Source organism: Cibotium barometz, chromosome 12 (assembly GCF_041138505.1).
Source record: "Cibotium barometz isolate CiBa-2024 chromosome 12, ASM4113850v1, whole genome shotgun sequence".
In the NCBI taxonomy this organism is placed as follows: domain Eukaryota; kingdom Viridiplantae; phylum Streptophyta; class Polypodiopsida; order Cyatheales; family Cibotiaceae; genus Cibotium; species Cibotium barometz.
Window position 1 is genome coordinate 13462046 of NC_141057.1, and position 15274 is coordinate 13477319.

At 40.4% G+C, this 15274-nt stretch overlaps 1 non-coding gene across 1 annotated transcript; it reads left to right on the forward strand.

Annotated features, from left to right (window-relative positions):
- Positions 1-14691: 14691 nt before the first annotated feature.
- Positions 14692-14778, forward strand: LOC147633082 (small nucleolar RNA snR60/Z15/Z230/Z193/J17). The gene has a single exon (XR_015267157.1). It is a non-coding gene; the product is annotated as a small nucleolar RNA snR60/Z15/Z230/Z193/J17 (small nucleolar RNA).
- Positions 14779-15274: the final 496 nt, after the last annotated feature.

Genomic DNA, 15274 nt, shown 5'->3' on the forward strand with positions numbered 1-15274 from the left:
ATGCCACATCATCACTCGAGATGGGGTCTTAATGCTGTGAAATAGCAGACTGTTATTTCACGTGTCAAATTCTACATTCTTTTGTAAGTGAGGGGATTGATGGAAGCGGTCCTTTTGAAATGTGCAGATAGGTTTGGTGATGCCGATGGGAAGATAAAAAGTATTAAAAAGAAAGAAAAAGAACAGATGCAAACGTTTAGGGTATTGGAAAACCCAGTGATGTGAGCAACAATCTCAAAACAATGACATTATTATCACAATTGAAGCAATCAAAAGAAAGGCCTTGAGTTCGTACCTGAGAGATGAGTGCAAAATGATGGGAATACGGAATGCATACGATGATCACAACGAACAATGGGTGGAGATGAAGAAGACCTTGGAAAAATGACAAAGAAGATGCACGAAGGGGAAAGAAGATGTATTTATTGCCTAGCTGTCAGTCCTCGTGCTTGAATCTAGAACTTGGGAACCCATTATTGTCTAACTAGATACATTTGCTTCCTTTTTTGTGGTTCTCTTGATTGGTGATGATGGTTTGAGGTGGAAGCTTGTTCTGTTGGTTCTTCCACTTTTCTTAGCTTTGGCTGATCCATGTCGCATGTAACTGCATGTTTTCCCTTATCCAATGTCGCATGTAACTGCATGTTTTCTTAGCTTTGGCAGATCCATGTAACTGCATGTTTTCCCTTATCCAATGGACTCTAGAATGGGATGGTGATGGTGTCATTGCCGTCATTGAGTTGTACTGCCCATGTTTCCCATTGGATGTTACAGTTGTTGGCGTAAATCCAGGATCATCCAAGAATCATCTCCTCTTTCATGGTTCTTGCAGGCATAACAAATACCTTCCCGACCAAGGGATTATTTTTTATGGAAATATTAACATTCAAAAATCCCATTGTTTGCGTAGCTGATAAATGCACACTACGAACATGTGCATCGGTTGCCTCTAAGTGGGGTTTGTTAAGAGCTACCCATGTCTCATAGAAAATCAATTTATGACTTGACCTCGTATCAATCAATGCGATGCTCATCATGTGACTACCCTTTGTAGAGGCATTTACACTGAGTTGTGCAGGCTCAATATCTAGATCATCCTTGTCAAGCAAGGTGAGTGAAACCTATTAAGAGACTAAGGTTATGTAGAAGGGGAAGAGAAGGGTGTGTGTGTGAAGGGACTCAAGGTCCACTAGCTCACCTATTTAAAGGTGGAGCTAGAAGGCTTTTAGGTATAGAGCAAGAAGCCTAGTTGTATTTGAGCAACTTAATAAGCAAGATATTTTCTTGTATTTTGTGAGTCCCTCTCCTCCACATACTTGATCTAGCATGAGCACCACAAATTCTAACATGGTATCTAGAGCTTTGGTTAATTAGGTCCCTTTGTGGTGTAGAATAGGTCATTTTTTCTTATCTTCTCCTTTGTGGAGCTGAACCCCGTGCCAATGGAGGACCTCTAGCTACTAGTGGAGGCAATATCTCGGCGAGCTTTCATCAGGGGAAATGAAGAGGAGGTCTGGGCGCACACGTACGTACAGGTAATGAGCTGAATCATCATCATCTCGACACGGCATTGCCGCCTGTGCAGGCCGGCGCATGTTCTGGCTGTCGTCGAGGTCGTACAGAAATACGACGCCTACAGGCGATCATTAGCAACATGGGCTTAGGGCTTTTGAAGCCCATTGTCTGAGGAGTCTACAGCTCGAATTTCATATGTCCAATGGCACATCCTCGAGTGCGCTATAGTAGAAAAACCAGAGCTGTCTCTTTCAAGCCATTGAAGCTCATTAAAGCTTCAAAACCAAGTCTTTTCTTGCTCTAATCCTCTCCACTTTTTGCTCTAATCACCTAAGTGATCTTGTGAGAGCTTGTTGCTGATCTTATTCTTGATTTTGAAGCGGTGGCCAACCACATGAGGCATTCATGAGCCTCATTCTCATCAAGCTTCATCATCAACATCATCTTCAAGGGACAAAGCCTTTCAAAGTGTGCTTATGAGCACTAATAGTGTTGATTAATGCTAATGAGGCTTCTAATCCAGCAAAAGGGAGTTATTCTCCAAAGTGGTTTTAAACACTAAGAGTGTTCTTAAACACTAATGGTGAATCTAATCACCAATACAAGTGTCATTAGATGCTAAAAATGTGCTCTTAAGCACTAATCGTGTTTTTAAACACTAATGGTGATCTTAATCATCAAACAAAGTGTTGCTTAACACTAATGTGGTCTTAACCATCAAAGGAGGAGGTCTTTAATACTAAGGAGGCTCTTCTTCATCATCAACATTGGAGGCCGGGCACACACCATAAGTGCCACATTATAAGTCTTCATCGTCAACCCGCTTCTATGCTTACCTTGGCAATCTTCCAAGAAGAAATGGTGCAACCATAAGCCATTGTCTTCATCCCATAAGCCAAAGAGGTTGAAGATTTCTGGTTTTTCATCAACAAACTCAGTTTTTGAGTGGTTTAAAGTTGGGCACATGTACATTAAGTGCTCATCTTTAATGTTTTCGTGTATCACCCTTGAGGCTCTTGTTTGTAAGGGACATAGGCATGTCATAAGCCATATGCTCTCATTTCCCAAGCCCAAGGCATGTTATTCCGCTGCATATTCAACATTTTCATCCTCTAAGATGAGTTGTAAGGTTGAGCATAACATCACTAAGTGCTCTACCTTGTTGTTTATCATGTTTTTAAGCATCTCTTGGCATTGTCTTTGTAAGAGGCATAGGCAACATTATGAGCCATGCCCTCTCCTTCTTGAGCCAAGAATGATGTACCTTATTGGTTTGAGCATTTACCTCAACCACTTACTCACTTTCATTAAGCTTTTACCTTCAAACCCTAATGGGTATCATGTAACCAACATGCACAAAAGCTTTTGTTGTAATTATGGAGTAGACACTGCCCTTGACCAATCCATAAGGCAAGTGGTAAGACCCTCCCTTTCCCTTTCCCATATAAATCTACCTCATAACCATTACTCTAAGAAGGAAGGCCCTCATTGCTCATGGAGGAGGTATGGTATTCAAGGAAGCATCAAGCATGTTGAAGGAACATCTATGTGCAAACCACTTAAGCAAGGGTGAAAGCCTTGTTTTGATCATTGTGTGAGAATGGTCAAAGTGGAAAGCATGTGGAAGCAATGGCATGTATGTCTAAAGCATGTCAACTACAAGAGGTCAAGCAAGCACAAAGAGTGGGGTGCACCATCATTAAGGTGTACATCTTCATCGACATCAAATAAAGACTTAGATGGCATCATTGTATTAGCCTCTAAGGCTCTAGGAACATAGTTGTAAGTCCTAGATAACCACACCACCATGATATCCTTGTGCGCCTAATGTTATAAAGGCAACCTATGTCCGATACCACCTATTCCAACTTACTTTCATAGTTGTTATTGAGGGGGGGTATTAAGAGACTAAGGTTATGTAGAAGGGGAAGAGAAGGGTGTGTGTGTGTGTGAAGGGACTTAAGGTCCACTAGCTCACCTATTTAAAGGTGGAGCTAGAAGGCTTCTAGGTATAAAGCAAGAAGCCTAGTTGTATTTGAGCAACTTAATAAGCAAGATATTTTCTTGTATTTTGTGAGTCCCTCTCCTCCACATACTTGATCTAGCATGAGCACCACGAATTCTAACAAAACCATGTTCACATATAGCATTCTCCCTTGGAGTCTCTATTTTGCTTTAGCTTCCCTTGCCTTGGCTTCCTCTTAAGCTTATCTAATTTTTTCCTTGACTAGCTCTTTCTTTTGTTTTAGAAGATGCTCTTATGTGAGCATTTCCTAGGTCAGGTTTCCATTATACTTTTTGAGTTTACGTCCATTGATATATCCCTCCATTTCTACCCCATTGATGGTTTCAATTCGAACTAACCCTTGAGAGGGGTGATTTCAGACACTCTAAAAGCCCCTAACCCTCTATATTTCAGTTTCTTTTTCTTGGTGCTTCCAACACCATACATGAGGAAGAGGTTCCCCCATTTCCAGTTCTTTGTGTTTTAGGTTATGGTCAAACCAATGTTTTCTCCGTAGTTTTTCAACCATAAGCCCATGCAATGAAATTAGCCAAGTTTCATTAAGTTTTTCTAAGTCAACCAACCAGGTTATGGTCAAACCAATGTTTTCTCCGTAGTCTTTTAACCATAAGCCCATGCGATGAAATTAGCCAAGTTTCATTAAGTTTTTCTAAGTCAACCAACCTCTCGGCTAACGCAGTTTCTGTGAGCCTTTCCTATATTTCAATACGCAGGCTTGAAACTAAGAATTCCATAGGCATTACCGCATCAATGTCGTAAGCTAGGCGAAAGAGAGTGTATCATCTCGCTACCTTATATGATGTATGATAGGCCCATAGTGATATAGTCAGCTTGTGTTCCCAATCCATGTGACTGGCTGTCTTAGTTAAGATAGCACATAAAATCTTGTTTGTGATCTCTTCTTAGCGATTTTCCTGTGGGTAATAAGGTGATGATTTTTTATGTACTACAAGGAATCCTGTGAGTAACTGTTCAATTACCTCATTGATGAAATGTGAACCCCTGTCATTGACTAATTCTAGCAGGCAGCCAAATCTAGAAATAATCTTTTCATATAAGAACTTGGTCATAGTTTGAGCATCAGCTCTTTTAGAGGCTCTTGCCTCCACCCACTTAGTGAAATAATCCGTGGCCACATGATCACATAACGGGCTTGTGTGACGGATGCGCTGCTGGACTAATGGGTCCAACAAAATCAATATCCCATTTCTCAAAGGGTTGTCTCACAATTACAGGGGTGAAATGGCATCTTGTCCTTCTATTGCATAATAGCAAACTGTTGACATTCCTTGCATCTTTTCACAAATTCTATGGCATCTCTAAATAATGTAAGCCACCACAGTCCTGCTTGAAGCACTTTGCGAGCTATAACTTCTCTAGAAAACCATGAGCTAGGTATTTTGATATTTCCTCGCTCCACTCAGGCACCATATCAATTTTTAAAATGCATGCATCTAGGAGGTCATCGTCAATGCCAGTTGGAGGTTCTTCATTTGGAATTCTATACATATGGTCTACCAAAACATATTGTGTTCGTAAAGTCGAATTCCAGGAGTAAAAGCAACCAACATTTGATTCTCCCCGTGGTGCATGGATTGTTCACTAGATATAATAAGGCTTGATAATCCACAAAGAATACAAACCTTTTGGCCAAGTAATGTATGTATTTCTTAACAACATAAACCATGGCCAACCCTTCACACTCAGTTGTGGTGTATTTTATCTCTACATTGTTTAGACTGGTAAAGCAAACTGGGTAATCAAATTTGAATTTCTCAAGTTGAGCCAATACGCATCCTATAGCAAAATTCGATGCATTGATGTACACATGGTATACAAGATCCCAATTGGGTGGTCTCTGAATTGGTACAGTAGCCATTTCTTCCTTCAACTTATCATATGCATTTTGACATTCCTCAATCCATTCAAAGATGATGAATAGTCTATACAATGGCTTGGCAATTTTAGCATAGAATATGACTAATCATCAATAATACCCAGTCCCATAAACCGTTGTAAACCCTTGTAGTTTGTTGGTGGGGTAATTCCAAGATCAACTTCACTTTTCTCTCATCGGTGGAAATACCATTCTTAGACACAATGTGCCCTAAGATTGCAATGTGCTTGACCCAGAATTGACACTTTAAAGGGTTTAAGGATATACAATATAATTGACATCTCTCAAACACCTTCCTTAAGCAAGCCAAGTGGTTAGTCCATTGTGAGTGTGCACACTGATCATCAATGAATACCTCATGCCACTTCTACAAGTAGTCCTTGAAGGCCATGCAAATCAATCATTGAAAAGTTGTTGGAGCATTGGTGAGACCAAAAGGCATAACCTTATAAGCATAGGTCCCCACATCATGTTGAAGACCATTTTGTGTTGGTCTTCTGGTGCTATGGACACCTGATTGTAGCCTAGAAACCCATCTAAGAAGCTGTAGGCTTTCTCACCTTCTACTTGTTCTAATACATGTTCCCTATATGGTAATGGATAATGGTCTTTCGTATAGTAGCTGCATTGACCTTTTTGAGATCAACACGGACTCTTATATTTCCATTCTTATTTGGTAGGATCACTATTGGCGAAAGCCAATATATATGCTCAATCTTATAGATAAAATTCACATTAATAATCTTATCAATTTTCTCCTTTACAATCACTGCATATTTTGGATTCATCTGATACGATCCTTCCATATGTGTTGAACCACCTCGGGTGATAAACCCTTCATTTCTGTGTATTTCCAAGCAAAAAATCCTTGAACTCTTTGAGGAGAGCAATGAGTTCTTCTTCTTCAGCCCACAATTAAGTCTTTAGTAATGTAGACAGGTTTCGTATCCTCCCCTGGCTCTGGAATGTCAACCTCCTTAACTTCCGCTGGACCATCATAGGACATGGATTGGTAAATTTTTTTCACTCTTTTGGCTGTCAATTGGACCACTTTTCGTTCATCAATGGTGTAGGTTTTGAAATAGTCTGGCACTGAGAGCATTCCTGGCTTGTGGCTCTCATAATATTTTGTCATAGCCATTGCCTTCTTTTTGCCTCACGCTTGGCTTCAACCAGAGCCTTATTTCGTTTTCTTCTTCCTGCCTTAGAGAGTTTAGGCGTATCAGGCTCTTGTTTTCCTACCAAGGTTATTTCAATTCCTCACCCCAGTTCTTAGAGAACTCCTTGTGCACCTTAGTGACTTTGAGATATCTTAGCCACCACTATGCGTCCCCGTGGGTTTACTTTACAACAAGGCATTGTGTGGAGCGATATACCTCTTTTGTTTCTACCACTTCCTAAGGCATTAGGTGCTATTGTGATTTTGCAATCCAGACCCTTATGTGCTGGAGACTTCATCCTCTATTTTTCCTTCTTTGGGTTGCACATCTACCATGTGCACTGAGGTTATGGGAATTGTTCCCAATTTAACATACTTTTTTCCTCTGGGGGAGAAATACATCTATGGTAGCAAGCACACGCATCCAGTTTTCACTAAAGTCTGGAGGTAGAAGTGACATGTATATTTCAGCCTCCTCCTCTTCCCATGAATCCTCCTTAACTAGTTGGCAAACTTGTAAGGATGTGGTTTGTTCTATGGTGACCGAATCATCTCCAAACAATTAACCTTCCATGGGGCGTGTTATTGCATAAGTACACTTCCAATTGTTACATCAGAGGCATCAACAAAGACATGAAATGGTATGGACCAATCTGGTGGTTGAACAATCGGTGCAATTGCTAACATCAGTTGTAAATATCGAAAAGCTTGCTGACAGGGCTTTGACCACACATACAAAACATCTTTCTTTGTGAGAAGATACATTGGATAAACCACATTCGCCAGACACTGGAAAAATCTGTTATGCCGTTTATATGACCTAAAAATCCTTGTAGTTCTTTGATATTGTGGGGTGCCAATAAAGCTTTAATTACTTCCACCTTCTTGGAATCTACCACAATTTCGGTTTGCTAACACTACATACACTAACAAGATTCCACTAGTGACTACAAATGCACATTTAGCTAAATTAAGACTCAGACAGGCGGTACGGCACACCTTTCCAGATAGAGTATTCAAAAATAGGAGATGCTCCACCATTTTACTGAAGATACTAAAATAATCCAAGAATACTTTCATAAATGTGACCAAGTAATCATAGAAATTTCTTGAACCATTCTTTGCAATGTTGCTAGAGCATTTTTTAGACCAAATGTCATCACATTGGAAGAAAATGCTCCCCATTTTGTAACAAAACATGTCTTTTCTCGATCATCTGGAGCCATCAGGACTTGATTATATCCACTAAAACCATCCAAGAAAGAATACATTTATGGCCTGCGCAACAACATCTAACATTGAATCTCTGAATGGCAACGAAAAAGGATATGTCTATGTTGTAGCATTGAGCTTCCAATAATCCACATAGGCGCGGAGCTTTGCGTTCTTTTTCGATACAATCACTATCGGCCAAACAGCCAGGTTACCTTATCCATTGGATATATAAACCCTACTTTCAAGAGTTTATCAATTTTCTCCTTAACTTGCTTTACATAATTTGGGTTCATCCGGTATTGTTCTTGCTTGACGAGAACGACATCCTCCTTAAGGTTGATATGATGTTAATAAAACTGAGGATCAACTCCCTTCATATCTTTTTAACTCCAAGAAAATACATCCACACATGATGTTAATAATTTCTAGAGTTTTGTTTAAATTCTGCATCAAGCTTACTGCTGACTTGCACCATCTTTGAATCCTCCACATCACCCATATTCATGTCTTTCAACTCATCTGTTGTGACCCTATAGTTGTGCTTCATTTCTCTCTCATGATTTTCTTCTTCCTGGATGAGAGCTTGAACTTCCTCCAGTACACCCGCAACATCTAAGATAGTGCTCTAGGGCACGGAAGACTGGACCATATCCGGAGTTAGACTATAATGGGAAACAATTTTATCTACATCCACTTCAAACGGTGATACTAAATTTGGATTCTGGTTAAGTATTTCTTCCTCTTCATCCGCATCAACTCCTTCAAGCCAGTTCAATCCTTCAGCACAAACTAGGCACACGGATTGTTGTGGTGGTTAAGTATTTCTTCCTCTTCATCCGCATCAACTCCTTCAAGCCAGTTCAATCCTTCAGCACAAACTAGGCACACGGATTGTTGTAACATATCACAAGATGCCACTTGTATATACAGACTTTCTTCTTGTGGTTCTGGATTATAATCTCATCAGTTGCCCAATTGTGTTTAATATTTGCTTGCCTCAGCCATGGCCTACCCAACAACATGGGGTAAGATCCGATCACTCCTTCCATCTTCAACATAATGAAAGCTACTGGGAAGTCACATCTTGCTATTTGGATTTTGAAGTTTTGGATTAACCCAAGCAGCTTCACTCTTCGCTGATCTGCCATTTGAATGAGAAATAGAGCCGGTTCTTATTCTTTCTCTAGGATGCTCCAGGTGAAACTTTGCAAGTAGGTCCATGGGGTTGCTACCCCTCCACTCGCAAAGTTTCACCACCATCTTACTTCAGATGGGTGGGAGGGTGTGTTGTCACCCACTATGTTTTGCATAGTGCCCAAGGGGTCCCCTATGCAAAAAATAGCGAGTTTGGGATTCGATGGGGTCCCCTATGCAAAAAGAGCATGGCACCTTACATATATAAGCTTTAGTTGCTACCCCTCCACTTGCAAAGTTTCACCACCATCGTATGTCAGATGGGTGGGAGGGTGTGTTGTAACCAATTATTTTTTGTATAGTGCCCAAGGGGTCCCCTATGCAAAAAAAATAGTGGGTTTAGGATCCGATGGGGTCCCCTATGCAAAAAAGAGCATGGTACCTTACATATATAAACTTTATAAAAAAATAGTGGGTTTAGGATCCGATGGGGTCCCCTATGCAAAAAAGAGCATGGTACCTTACATATATAAACTTTATAAAAATATAAAATTGCAAAAGACATAGTCCAATATTGAAAAAAATGTGATACAACTAGTGGATGTCATATATAGAAACATGAGGTCACAATTATAAATGGCATGTAAACTGGTCGATACAAAAACATGATGGGATATACATCTACATGATGGCTAATCCTCATCTGAGAGGACGTGGTAAGCTCCAAGATGATGTCCCCTGCTGCCTCCTCCTCGGCTCCTATAAAACTCGCTCTATAATGGTTCTCTAAGTAAGGCACTCCTCTGCCATGGTTGAGAATTCACCACGTGTAGCAGCATGACTAAGCTCCTGTTCAATCACATCGCCTTTATGCTTGTGCCTCATCACATCGCCTTTATGCTTGTGCCTCATCTCCTATAATCGAAGGTCAGCATACACCCGAGTTGAAAAATGGCCACATTTAGACTGCTCCACTGGCCTCATACATGCCTCAAGACCTCGGCCCACCAAACTCGCTGCTCCAACTGGGGTGCGTAAAGCAGCCTGTCAGACCTATAAAATAAACTCATCGATGATGCGGGGCCATTATACTCTATGTGTCTTCTCCTCCTTGGGTGATAAATCCATCTCTACGGGAATCTCAAAGTCCTCTAGCATATCCGCAACAACATATCCATCATCACCCATGATATCTAGGATAGCCTATCGATCATCAGTGCTACCGATGGGCCTCTGTAAGACAAGATCCATAGTCATTTCTAACCCTGGGTACAGGTCGTCTATCCAATTGTAAAGCAAATCGCTAGGGATTCTACATTCTATTTACAAAGCAGGCTTTTCAGTGTTTCGATATAAAGCAGATGGTTTAGGGCTTCGGCATAGAGCGGGCACATCGTGTAGTCCAAGCTTTTAAAAACCTTAGGTTTTTTTGTTACTAATATTTAAACAACTAAATTCTAGACATGCATGATGATTTTTATTAATTAAGGATAGTAGGGATTAAGGGGCCAAAGTGAGTAAAAATTCATATTCATGAATTACTCTAGGAGATGCTCTTTTATTTTTCAAAGGTGATAATAAGGTTTTATAGCCTTTACACAATTTTTATTTAAACAAATTGTATGAATCTTGGCTCTGCTGAGACTGGGTACGTCAAGAGGCAACCTATGTGAAAATGCTCCTTGTTGAGAGATGTGCTCATTGCTCTTTGTGAAGGGGACATGAATGGGTAGAAAACGTTTGGGCCCCTCCTATGTGAGGGGCTATGACTAGTTAATAGTAAGGTCCAATTTCCACACAACACATCCAAACTTCCAATCATTTACAATTTGGGTCCAATGCTTAAACATAATACGAAAAATTTCTCATAGTTTTTTTTGTGGTTGTGAGGTGAACACATAGAAGACACATAGACTTTTGAGGTGTTTAAGTTGCATGGAAATTGATTTGCCAATTTCACATATCATGGAATTAGGAAGCATTACCACCTCAAACCTGGACATCTAGAATTTCAAAGCTCATTGTAAGTCTTGGTGGAAGATGGGATGTAGAAAGGTTGGACTAGATACATGTTTGAACATGCAAAAACTAAAGGAGGCTTTGAAGCATGACTTGTCCTCCACATCAACGTGCCTCTTTGTTCCTTGGTGAGAAAGCGCCCATGTCAAGTGGCGAAAAAGGGAGAGGTGACCCGGAAGAACCAAAATACATGCAGGTTTTGTACCCTCACAGCTATAATACGGTGATCGTGCCACAATATAACCCTCACAACATGAAGAAAAGAAATCACGTCGTCTACTTAGCTGCATGAAGGCATCAATGTTTGAGATTGTCTCACATATCCTAAGGTGTTAGCCTTTGCATTAATAGAGGGCTTCAGGCTCTCCACACTATCAAACCCTAACCAAAGAGGGCTTCATGCAAATCAAAGTAGACATGATCTCTCCACATAGAGTTTATCGATCTTTGATCTCTTTGTGAAACCCTAATCATTGAGGTCTTGAGGACCCTCTTATTTTTTTTTTCTTAATTTTGAATCCATGGGAATTTTTGCTATCAAAAATAAAAAGTATGTATGGTTTATATTTGTCTTCCTCTTACTAAATTGAGAGAGATTGTTTTTTTCAAAGGAGTAGGGATTAAAAGCCAATAGAAAAAGCTAAGAAAAAAAGGTGAGGCTTACCTGGGCAATAGGAATGCTCTGAGCTTGACACAGCAGCTCAATTAAGATCACCAACACCTCGATCAAGGTCAGTAGAGCAGCTTCACCTGAAGGCGTCAATAGCTTGATCGAGATCCACCAAAGGCAAAGCAGCTTGTAGAGGCGAGAAAAAAGGGGGAGATAACATAAGATCGATTGAAGGCGAGATACACAAATAACGAAAGATGTGGAAAGTTTGGGAGTTTTAGGGTACTAATATCTCGGATGAGATATGTGACCATCGACATTCATTTTCACTCTCGCCTAAGAAATATTAATTCAATTTCAGTATCTCGCCTAAGATATATTAAATAAATTTATGTTTCGTGCCTGTGAAATATTTTCTTTGTTACCATATCTCGCTCGAGATATGGTAATTCAATTTCACGCATATATTAATTTAATTTCAATTTTTGATATCTCACCCAAGATATATTCAATAAATTTCTGTTTCTCGACTATGAAATATTTTCTTCATTACCAAATCTCACCCGAGATATGGTAAATCAATTTCAATTTCAATTTCATTTTCGATATCTTGCCCGAGATATATTAAATAAATTTTCATTTCTCCATTTCTCAGTTGGTGACATATTTTCTTCATTACCATATCTTGCCCAAGATATGGTAATTCAATTTCATGCATATATTAACCTAATTTCATTTTTGATATCTCAACCGATTTATGTATCTTGCTCAAGAAACATTTTCTCAATTTTCATATCTCGCCTGAGATATGGTAAGTCAATTTCACGGATATATTAATCCAATTTCATTTTTGGTATCTCGCCCAAGATATATTAAATAAATTTTTATATCTCGCCCGAGAAACATTTTCTCAATTTTCATATCTCGCCTGAGATATAAATATACATACTGAGTTGGCATGGCACCATGACCAGACAATCTTGTTAGAGCAACTCCACCTATCTTGCCCGAGATACATTGAGATGCTGACTAGATTGCTCGGTCTCATAATGCCTTGTATCTTGCTTGAGATATAGCGTGGCGAATCTTCTTAAACCTACGTGGTCGACACATATCTCAAACGAGATATGTGACCATGGGCAGCTTGGCAATGTGATTGGTACTTTTTAACTCGCCTCAGATACCCCAGACACAGATTCGAGAAGCTAAAAAATGTCCCACTTCTTTCCAAACTGCCTCAAAGTAGCCAGCTTATCATGCTACAGCCCAAGATTGAGTTATCAAATTGTAGCATGGTTTTTGGACCAATCCATGGACCATTTTAGCTTCATGCATAAATGGTCTTCCTAATATCATTTCAAAAGAATCGGGTTGCTTGGAAAAGTCCATCACAATGAACATATGTCTCACCCGATGTTTCAACAACTTGATATTAAGATTGCATATAACATCCCTGTTAACAATCCAAAAATGGGATTGATCATGGTGAAGGACATAGATTAAGCAACATAATTAAGGTGGATTAAACCACACTAAGTACTCCATGAGAGAGAGAGAGAGAGAGAGAGAGATTACACACTCAACACAAGTTCTATTGCACTATCTCAAGTGAACCATACAATGATATAGGCTTTCTAGCCTTATCCCACTTTACATGTCATCATCCATGTGGCAACTCCTTTTCCACTCTTTTGGTCAACACTCACACACCATTTAATATTACATGTGGCATTCTTATCTTGCCACAATATCTTGCACCTCTAGGGTGCTTTCCCACATACACACAACACCACGATTACATCTCTCAACACCCCCTCTTAATCGAGGTGTTCCACAACTCACCCATCACCCATATCAATGTAGCATTGCACAACCACAATCGCTACCTCTCAACACTCCCCCTAAATGATACATTGGAGTGTCCATCAACCAAACATGTGTGCGCGTGTCTACCATCTTAGACACCTAGTCCGTTTTGAGCCGACTCGCTCACAGCGGAACCACTGAGTCCGATTTGAACATGGAAGTTCGGGTGGGAACCAACCCATGCGCATGCACCTCACACGTGCATCGCTCATGCACACATCACGCAACAACCATTTCGAGCTTCTAGGTGAGCTCGGGCAGGGCGACCCTCATACCATGGGTGAATACACATCTCGTTTTGAGCACACATGCTCGGGCACGGTTATCCATCATCAATTATGGGTAAAAATTACAAAGCCTTTTGACCAAAGCCGAGCAGCGGACCCTCATGTGAACATCATCTTTGGTTCATATCATCTTATCATATAACCAAGGATTAAATTGAGAATATGTGTTGCGTGTGAATCTGCCTTTAAAGTTTCTAAACCAAGTCCATGTGAATGTGCCCTTACAAAATTTGAATCTTTCATTTTTTAAGGCTTTTGAAAAAAAACTTTTTTTGAAATCGCTGCAGGCTGCCAAAAAAAATTAGACCATGAACTTTGCAGGTTGTCTTCATTGTATTCTGCAATGTGCCAAACTCCACCACATGCGGTGCTTGCCACTTAACCTTTGCAGGTCTACAACCAATTAGGACCCCTCTGCCTTTGGGACCCACAAAACAAAGTCGTCATCTCTCTCTTCACGCTTCATCTTTGTGCTCAGCTTCCATGGCCTATAGCACCTCTGTGCTCACCATAGCAATTGCTTGCTCTTCTCAGCTTTCTCGCAACCTCTGTGTTGTTGTCGCTATACTACTGCTCTCTCATTTGTTTCCATTTAGATCTTTCTCTCCTTGTTTTGTACAATCACCATCAAAAGGAGGTCCTGCTTGGCCTTTCTTAGCAGCTCTTGTTCCACCTTGATTGTCTCTGCGAGCTCATTCAGTTGTCAAATCCGGTTGGTCAGTTGGCCTATGCCTATAGCTAGCGCACTGTCCGTGGCTGCCGTGGTGATTATGGACACCTGTGCACTTGCTCATCAGCACCTTTTTGCAGGCAAGCTTGAGGTTAAGCTTATTTCCCTAATGGAGTCGATGATGATCATTCACCCTCCTTGCAGAGTGTGGGTCTGTTGATGCTCGTTTATCTCTGAGGCCTCTTGACCATTCAAAGTCTGCCCTCTTCTTAGATTTTTTTGAGGCTTGATTGTGCTGGGAAATGATGAGTGACTGCATAGTTCAGATGAGACCTTCTCTGATTACAGCAAAAGTTTTTCACTCCTAGCTGATTCTAGTGTTTCTAATAAAGTAAAAAATTAGTGTTTTGAGATTGAAACTCTCTTTTTGCATGCTGAAACTTTATGGGTGATTTCTTCATTTGAGGTTTCATAACCATGAAACCAAGGTGCAAAACATGTGGAAACTGCCAAGGTTTCCATCCCCTTCTTTGCTCTCCTTCATTGAGCAAACTACGAGCCATGCCATTTTCTTGACAAGCTCCAACATGAGCTGCAAATTAGCCCATTATAGCTTGCCACCAAGTTGACGAGCTTGCACCTCTTACACTTGAAAAGATGCAGGGGAGAAGAGAGCTTGAGCTCTTGCAAGCACACACACACTCATAAAACCCTAATAGAGAGCACACAAGGTAAGAGGCTGAAAATCTTCTTCTTCTTTACTCAACACTCAACACACCGTATACAAAGATAAGAGTACACACAATATGAAAGGTACTCAACCAAATACATACTAGGGTTCTCCATAGTGTGAATCCAACTAAATGAGCTGGCGCT